Below are 10,773 nucleotides of genomic sequence, written 5' to 3' on the forward strand. Positions count from 1 at the left end.
TTCAAAAGTTAAATTAGAGGAGGGTAATCCGCAACCTCTAAAAGTAAATTCCACAAAGACGGGTAATCCACTCTCTTAAAGAAAAAATTAGTGTTAAAAAACAAGATTTTTTGTTTAAAGGTGCTTAGTCTGCAACCTTCAAAATACAATGATAGAAGAAGGATAATCCATTCACTTCTAGAATAAGACAGAGATAATATGTTAGCACTCTTGTCAAACTGTCAAGGACATGAATCTCGAAGAAAGGGAATCCTCAATACACTCTTCTATCACTGAAGAGAACTAGAAAATCATTCAAAAGATGATGTAATAATAACTAGAATGGCTATTGCCAAAAACAAGAAGACTAGAAAGTCTTCTAACAAGACTAAGACTATAAAGACGTTGACAAGAGTGAAGATGGCTTTACTCTTGCCTCCATATATACTATCTAATTAAGAGCTACATGGCGACATCTTATAGGACCTCCAACATGTGTTGACTTTGTTAGCCACATATCTTATCTTACAAGGCAAGTTATCTATGTATGCGCCACATAGTTAGCTTATTCTACAAGCTACTATACGGAGGTAATTTATTCCATAAGCTATCAATAGATGGTTAGCTTTTTGGCCAAGTTTCTAACCTACGAACACATCTAAAGTCAAAACCACGTCTATGAAGCTTCTAATAAGCTTCTCTAGAAGACTTTATGAAATTATTCTATTTTACCTACTTCTACTTAATCATATAAGTAACTATTGAAGTAAATATATATGTCCGTGATACATAGCAATGTTCTATAGGATCTTCAAAAATGTATTGACTTTGCACAATATGTATCTTAACTTGCAAGGCAAGTTTTTTATATAGATGCCACATAGTTAGCTTGTTCCACAAGCTACCAACATGTGTGGCACGTGGTTAACTTGTTGATCAAGTTTCTAACCTACCAATCAAGTATAAATACTTGTAAAGTCAAAACAGTATCTATGAAGCTTCTAGGAAGCTTGTCTAAAAGATATTATAAAATTAATCTATGTTTATGTACTTCTACCTATTCATATCACTTAAGTAAGAATCATAGTAAATATATGTCGTGACAGAAACGTGTAGTAGTAGAATATTGTTGATACAACATGTAAGAGTGGTAGAAGATATCTATGTAGTAAAAAAAAAATGGTGTCTATTTTGCAATGTTAGGATAAGAGTATTTGCTTTAGGAAAACACAAGATGTATAGATGCAACTACATATGGTTAAATAATACCCTTCATTCAAATAAACTGTATTACTTCATAGTTTTAATAATATGTGAGAGTTGTCATCCTTTTTTCACCGAACTAGGCACCATAGCTCTATATTTCATTAGATTTGAGCATCAAATGACTATTTGGAGAGCTACTCAATTCATATATATATACATCAAATTCTACTTCTTAAATTTTTTAATAACTTATTTTGTTAATAAAAAAAGTTAATAATCATATTAATATGATACAATTGACTCTTCTTTATCCAAAAATTCACTCCTTCTTCATACTAACTTCTCTTGGAGTAAAAAAGAGCACTTTGAAAAGCTTAAAAAGATAAGAACTACTTCTTAAAATCTCCAAATAAAATACTAAAAATACTATAAAAAAAACTACCAAAAAAAATATTGAAGAAGTCCTTAAAGAGAGACTAATTCTATCATAGATACACTATATAGGAGACCAAACAAGAAGTTGAACAAAAGATTTTTAACAAAAAAACTAGCAAAAATTTGTTTAAATAAGATGAATACAAGATTAATACCAAGAGAGGTAAGCTACAACTCAAAAAAATATCTTGTCGAGATTGAAGATCTCCTCAACATCAACTCCATATATATTAGGTATTATGAAGCTTCTCAAGAAGTTTTCATATTGCTTGAAGATGATGCAATCCTAGGAAGCTTCTCAAATAATTTCTTTAATTCTCCTAAAACTCTCAAGAATCTATTAAAATATTTTAATAATCTTTTAGAACTTTCTAAAATATTTTAGAAATATTTAGAATCTTTAATTAAATTATTTTAAGAATCTTTTGAAACTATCTAGAACCTAATAGAATATTTTAAAAATATTTCCAAAAATCTTCTTATTAGATGCTTGTAACAAGCTCTTTCTTCATTTTAGAACATCCTTCATCTTGATATCCTCTTTCTTTGGAGTAAGTAAGAGCTTTTTGAAAAGCTAACAAAAAAAAGAACCACCTCTTAAAATTTCCAAATAAATGCTATAAATACTATAAAAAAATCTCCTAAGGAATGATTAGGTATTTCTAAAAAAAGATAGTTCAAACAAAAGAGAAGGAGAGAAGGATCCAAAAGTCAACATAAGCCCAGGTTTCTTTATCTTAGTACCATACTACTCTATCTCAAGTCCATAACAACCTATTTTGACTTATCTTTGGAAAAAAACTATTAATATCTATTAATATCTTCTTCTTTTTTTTCTTCTTCTTCTTCTTCTTCTTTCTTTTAATTTATTCTTTTTTTTCTATTTCTTTATTACAAATCAAATTCTTATAATTTTTTACCTTATTTTTATATATTATACCACTTCTCAATATGACAATGGTCTCTTAGATTTATCTTATCACAAAAAAGGGAAGAAGAATAATGAAGAATACAACCAAAACATATTTTTATAATTCAAAGAAAATACATGCTTATTTAAAAAATCAAGGAATTAATTTATTTCTTAATAAATTGTAGCAATATTTGGAATTTCATAAAAATATAAACCAAAAAAATATCAATAAATATAAGTAACTTAAAGCTATTCATATATAATAATTTTGGAGATTGCTATTGTATATATATTACATAAAATTAATAAGAAAAAGATTATATTACATAATATATGGGATGTTTTTAAAATAATATCAAATAAATCTTTCAAGGATTTTAGAATACGACAAAAAGTAAAGCAATTAAAGCATGTAATGATTAGAAAATAAATTAGTAAAAAACATAATCTTATAAGGATTCACAAAGGCAACCAAAACCATAGATTATTATTCTTTAAGTAATTTTATAAAATACTAATAAAAAAGAAATGATCAAATTTCTAATTATCTACTAACTTTTAATTTATTTTTACTTAAAATATGTAATAAAATAATTCTAGGTCTTTTATCTCTTAATAAATATGGTGAATCAATGTTATTTAGCCTTAGTTCTTGAATAGATAAATACTTAACAAATAAAAAAAATGATTCAATATATATATATAGAGAGAGAGAGAGAGAGAGAGAAAGAAAGAGAGAGAGAGAGAGATGACATAATAACTTTTACAGAAAATTTTAAAAATATTACATACATCAAATCAAATTTTTATAAAGAGTAATTAAATAAATTAAAGAAAAAAGAAAAAATAAAACTGATGCAAGAAATGAAATATAAGATTTTTACTGAGTGTTTTATAAAATTATCTTATTTTTTTTAATAATAATATTAATAATTAAATAAAAAATAAATTATACAAGAGCAGAGTAGAAAAATATTAAATCAAAGCTAACTTAATTAATGAATTGTAATTTAAACCATATATATATATATATATATATATATATATAATTTATTTATATAATATATAATTTATTTATATAATATATAATTTATTTATATAATATATAATTTATTTATATAATATATAATTTATTTATATAATATATAATTTATTTATAAAATATATAATTTATTTATATAACATATAATTTATTTATATAACATATAATTTATTTATATAACATATAATTTATTTATATAACATATAATTTATTTATATAACATATAATTTATTTATATAACATATAATTTATTTATATAATATATAATTTATTTATATAATATATAATTTATTTATATAACATATAATTTATTTATATAATATATAATTTATTTATATAATATATAATTTATTTATATAATATATAATTTATTTATATAATATATAATTTATTTATATAATATATAATTTATTTATATAATATATAATTTATTTATATAATATATAATTTATTTATATAATATATAATTTATTTATATATTATATAATTTATTTATATATTATAAAATTTATTTATATATTATATAATTTATTTATATATTATATAATTTATTTATATATTATATAATTTATTTATATATTATATAATTTATTTATATATTATATAATTTATTTATATATTATATAATTTATTTATATAATATATAATTTATTTATATAATATATAATTTATTTATATAATATATAATTTATTTATATATTATATAATTTATTTATATATTATATAATTTATTTATATATTATATAATTTATTTATATATTATATAATTTATTTATATATTATATAATTTATTTATATATTATATAATTTATTTATATATTATATAATTTATTTATATATTATATAATTTATTTATATATTATATAATTTATTTATATATTATAAAATTTATTTATATATTATATAATTTATTTATATATTATATAATTTATTTATATATTATATAATTTATTTATATATTATATAATTTATTTATATATTATATAATTTATTTATATATCATATAATTTATTTATATATTATATAATTTATTTATATATTATATAATTTATTTATATATTATATAATTTATTTATATATTATATAATTTATTTATATATTATATAATTTATTTATATATTATATAATTTATTTATATATTATATAATTTATTTATATATTATATAATTTATTTATATATTATATAATTTATTTATATATTATATAATTTATTTATATATTATATAATTTATTTATATATTATATAATTTATTTATATATTATATAATTTATTTATATATTATATAATTTATTTATATATTATATAATTTATTTATATATTATATAATTTATTTATATATTATATAATTTATTTATATATTATATAATTTATTTATATATTATATAATTTATTTATATATTATATAATTTATTTATATATTATATAATTTATTTATATATTATATAATTTATTTATATATTATATAATTTATTTATATAATATATACAAAAAAATCACATTCAATAAGACTATTTAATAATAGACTACATAGGACATTGTTAACACTCATTTAAGATGTTAAAATTTCGTATTACAAAAATAATTATACAAAGTATAATAAATATTAGTAAATAATAAAAACTTGAATTTAGATGGTAGAAATATTAAGTTTCTAAAATATAGATTGGCATGGTGTCAATAATAAATAAATAATTAAATAAAAAACAGTTTATTTTGAATTCTACAAAAAAAGGGTTTATTCAAAATAATTCAATGTGATATAATATTAGTAAAATATAAATTTAAAAAAAAATAACTATAAGAAGAGTATAAGCCTATTGGCTTTTAAATATTTCTTATAAAATATATATAATTTTTTTTTAAATGAATGTTATTTTATTATCTCAAAACTTATTGATCAATAATAGTCTATTTATTTGTTCTTAGACAATACAAATACATCTCTGGAAACATAATACTAGTTTGTAAGGTAATCAGCCAAGTCAAAAAGACAAACTCATGTCACATATTGCCTCTTTGATCAGCTTTTCTCTTCACATATTATAATATGTTACAAAAATATTTATTTAAGTCAATAGGAATACTAGGTTTTATACCTTAATTTATTTTTATAATTAAGATACCAATTAATAGGGAAAAAAAGTATAATTTAAGTGAACAAAATAGTATATAGAATTTCGAATTCAACTAGAAGATAATCAAGCCAACTTCATATAACATGAAAAATAATTTTATATTTTCAATAATAAAATAAAGTGACACGAGTTTTTTAATTCTTATATTTCTAAAAGAAAAATATAATTTTTAAATTAAATGAAAAAATAAACTAAAATTAAAATTAAATAAAAAATAATCACATTTTTTATTAGAGATTATGGTTGAATTATAAAAATTTGATAATCTCTTGATTTGAAGGATCAAGAACAAACTTAAATTCTAGAATTTAACTAGAATTTATTTTTAAAAAATATCTCAACAATAAGTTATATTATCTTAACAAATATTATATTTTATTTTATCATAGTCTAAATATTTTATTGACAACCATTAAGTCTATTATGTATGTTGTAAGGAGCTTTTTACAAGATAGAAGATAAAAATTTAATTTCATAAAAAAATTATCGGACAAATCTAATCAATTTCTTTGTAATAAATTTTTCTTTTCAATTCTAAAAAAGCTATGTTTATTATTACAACTAATATGAAGAATGTTTGGTCATAAAATTATAAAAATATTATATTTTTTTTAAATAAAATATTAATGAAGATAATGATATACATTGAATAAATGTCCAAGTTTTGAAAAATGCCTACGGTGCCAAAGGTTTTGACAAGTAAATATTTGGATTCTAGAGAAGAGAATATCCATAGTGCTTGAATTCAGACTAAAAATCTTGTGAAGAGATTTTTAGATTCTAGACCAAGAGGTATTTATTTAATTTATCTTATCTTCTTTAATTTTGTATCTCTTAACTTTGGTACTCAATTTAAACAAAACGTCTTTTTAACCAATGTAAAAACTAAGGTTAGTATGAAAATTTATTTAAAAACAAATTGTAGGTATAAAAATATACTCTAAAAATATCCTATAACTTTGACACTTAGATACAACTAATTCATTTCATAATACTTTAAAAAAAATCTATATTTTTTTATTAGTTTGTATATGCAAAAATAGTATTTATATTATTTTTTAGCCTATTAAAAAAACATCTTTAAGGATGTTATTACTAAATACAAAAAGAGTTCAATTCAAAAAGCTAAATGTATTAATTTAAACCATCATGGTAATAGAGCAATATGTGTACCTTAAAGTAAAAGTTTAGCATAGTAACCCAACTTTGCATTGAACATCATGTATTGCTTTGGGGGGGGGGGCACATGTACAGAAGAGATATGGTGTTGCAAGTATTTGTTGTCCTTTATTCTTTGAGGGCGTTCTTTGTCCTTTTGCCATTGTTTCAACATGTGGGTTGAGACATGCTCTACCACCACCACCACCACTGTGGTTTTTACAACTGGGTTGGAGAAAGTATAATATTCATTACCACACTATTATGCTGGGATTGCCTTGATAGTCCCTGGTTGGACAGCAGGGCTCTGAATTGGCATCAATATCATCATACCCCCTCCTCATGTAGCCCCATATTTAACACAAATGAATGAATATATCGGGTGAATGGATGGATGTGTGGATGAACAAAAGGACAGAATAAGTTCTCCTAGTTGTCCTCTTGTTCCTCCTCCTGGTATTGGGAATCATTCCCCAAGGTGCTGAAATGTCCTTTCCACACCCTTTCCATGCCAAACCATAAAAAGAAAATGTAAAGAAAATAAAAAAATATAAAGGAACATGGAACATTAAAGAAGAAAAGGTGGATTTCGAAGCATGCGTTGGAAACCATTCTTCGAATGTGTCCACATCACACATGACACTTGTCCCCCCCTTCCAAAGCAAAGGTGACAGCATATAAAACAACTGAAAGGTTCCCTAAAGAACTAGCTGACAGAATATTTATGATTTATCAAATACCACAGAACCGAATACGTTTTAGTTGAATGTGGATGTTCGTTAAACTTTACAGCTGGTCAAAACTGAAACAAACAAGGAGTTTTCACAATAGGAAACACTTACTCATCATGTGCATTATTGTCGGCAAACGAATGATATCGATCCGGCCTTTCATCCGTCGTAAGGGATGAATGCTGAACCTGATTCCACCATGGCAATGGCAGAAGAAGCCTTGACCACATGGGAGGCCCCATTCACACGCACAGGTACTAGACTGAAACGGACTGAAGTGCCACATTGGCGCTGGGCCTAATCCCGACCTGTGGGTTCCATCCAATCCCGTGCAAGATACGCCCACCCACTCCCACCCACCCACCCACCGACCCATCGCCATCACCCAAGGCCACATGGACACACGTGCCTTGAGGAACGCATTGCTGTCCCTTACGCCACCATGTGCAATCATTATGGAACACGTCGACCGTCCACCATGGCGCTCGGCTTCCGTGATCCGGTTGATTAGCCACGTCGGATCCAGACGGGGACACCATCCTTGTGTGCCCAGTTGGCACTTCACCTGATTGGCCGTGATATGGTTCTCTATGGAAAGGTATGTTCGTCCCTTTTCTCACTACAGGACTGGGAACACCTTGAATGATACCTGAGCTGACTTGGAATGAAAAGTGCGAAGCTTGGATTGGCCACGGTTGCTGCTGCGGTCGAGTGCCCACAAACTGATCCTCGACGTTTGAGTTGCGAACAGTGTGGTGCCACGCTGGCAACGAATGTCGTGCGGAATCGGGATTTCATCCAATTTGTTCTCCCCCCCCCCCCACGACCTTAGCGTTCCAGAACATTCCGTATTTTATTTTTTATTTTTTATTTTTTTTTTTAACTTTTCAGTATGAGAAAAGCGAGGAGGGACTTTTTCATGATGGGAAAAATTAAATTTAAAGCAAAATAGAATATAGCTTTCGGCAGTATGCCTGGAATCGGGCAAAAAAAAATAAAATAAAAAAAACTCTCCGTTGGCAAAGAGTGGGTCTTCAATGCGGTGGTGATGTTTAAATCCAACTGGACAAGTGCAAAAGCGCGGGTCCCACATTGAAAATGGCCGTTTGGGCGGGAGCGGGATATTTGAATCTCCAGATGGATTTCGTCTCGGTTGATCGAGAGTTGTGTGCGATCCCGTGCTCTTCAGAAATCCTGAATCAAGCAAGTTTGAGAGCCGTGTTCCGCTGCAGCTCGATAAAAGTTAATTGCGAGATTGTAGATTCAGATATTTCTGTTCTAGATCACTCACGAGGCTCTGAGGTGAGGTGAACTCTTCCTGTTGGCGATGTGATTGCGAGCTTTGTAATGGAGCAGGATCCCTTCTGATCTAGCTGAAGGGATGGAGATACTTCAAGGTTTATAGTGAGGTAACTACTTCCTCCACAGCTAATTTTCTCTTTTGCTGGTTCGTGTTACATGTGTGTGATGGATTTATATTGTTCGTTTGATTGTGATTTACTGCTCAGAAGATCAGCACAGGTATGTGCTACACGTACCACCGCTTCAATTTGTTTGAACTGCAGTACTTTAACTGCAGTTTGCTTTTCATTCATGGTATTAAGAAAGTGACCTAGTTAACAAACATAAGGGATAAAAAAGGCCCTGGTCTCTTGAAACATCGCAGGGAGGAGTGTACAACGAGTATCGAAAACCTCAACCAGGTATTATGTGGCAGTGAATGCATTGTTGTTCAAAAGTCGTCGTCGAAATTTTCCTGAAGCGTCAGTTTCTGCTTGCATCTTTTACTACATGTCTGTGGTTGGTCCTGCAAATGTAGAGGCCGAATTGAGTTTGAAACTTTGAAGGAATGCAAGACACGCTGTCCTTATGCTTTGACCTGATTTTTGATCTCTTTGAATTTTCGTGGGAGGATGCAAAATTGCATTGGACCTATTGTATGAACCAATGCAACACCAGACTAGTGGATCCTTGTATTGACTGAAATCACAATGACGTTCATCCGTTTTAATCATGTGTGTGTGTGTGTGTGTATATATATATATATATATATACATGTGTGTATATTTTTTCATGAAAAACATATTCCAACGTGTTCAAGGACGCTTCTGTCATGAAATTTCATGCTAGCCTTATCTTCGACCATATAGATTATGATTGGCTCATATATGCACATCTTGTATTTAATGCCTGTGCAGTATTATCGCTATGCCTTTTTCTAATTGAACTTAGCCTAAGGTTCTCTGATATGGTTGTAGGACGAGGTTGGCCCTTGTGTGTTAGGTTCTGGTCAAGTTTCTGCTCTAGTCAATAATTGGGCTGGTTTTGTCTAGCAGACCAGGTTTAGGGTTTAGGTGTTTAGGGTCTAGAGTTCCTTCAAGAACATAGGCATTTTTCGATTTCATTCTAGAATTTTGACAACAGTTGTCACTGGAAATTATTAATGAGAAACGGGGCTATGCATTCTAATGAGTTATTATGCATTCTATAATGAATAGAGTCGCATACATTTTGCTCGGGTATATAAATACGTCAAAGTAAGCTTCGTGCAATTAATGTTACAGAGAGTAACTTTGACTCAGGTTTTAGATAATTTACTTATATGAACGTTTTGGGACTCTGCGTCTATTTGTCACTAGCTGATGACGTTAATGAAAGCTGAATTTTCTATTGTTTTTTTTTGTAGATGCTTGCAAAACTTCTCGGCTTGTTTGTAGGATGATTTGCAAGTAAAACTTGCGCGTTCTTTAAATACGCCATGACCTCCCTACAGCTGTACACTTGCATTCAATAAGACCCTGGAACTTTCTTCTAGAAACTTATATTGGCCTAAAATGTGAAAGGACGTTAAAGAATTCATACTATCATGTGATATTTGTTCAAGGTCAAAGGATCCTCGACATCAATCATATAGACTTCTTTAATTCTTTCCTATTTCAAGATAACTATGGTCATCTATCTCAATGGATTTCATTACAGATCTTCAACCATCAAATTCATTTGACAATATCTTTGTAGTTGTTGATCGATTAACCAAGATGACACATTTTTTATGTTGTAAGAAGTCAATTACTAGTGAAGAGATGGTAAGACTCTTTATTGACAATGTCTATTGTTACCACGGATGGCCAGACAACATTGTGTCAGATTGTAGGCCACAATTTGTATTAAGG

General features: G+C 27.0%; 1 long non-coding RNA gene across 1 annotated transcript; it reads left to right on the forward strand.

Moving 5' to 3' along the window:
- The first annotated feature begins 8,651 nt into the window (after positions 1–8,651).
- LOC112274126 (uncharacterized) lies at positions 8,652–10,083 on the forward strand. The gene is made up of 2 exons (XR_002967329.3): positions 8,652–9,009; positions 9,267–10,083. It is a non-coding gene; the product is annotated as an uncharacterized LOC112274126 (long non-coding RNA).
- Positions 10,084–10,773: the final 690 nt, after the last annotated feature.

This window comes from Physcomitrium patens, chromosome 2, assembly GCF_059467195.1.
Source record: "Physcomitrium patens ecotype Gransden chromosome 2, ASM5946719v1, whole genome shotgun sequence".
NCBI classification, from domain to species: Eukaryota; Viridiplantae; Streptophyta; class Bryopsida; order Funariales; family Funariaceae; genus Physcomitrium; species Physcomitrium patens.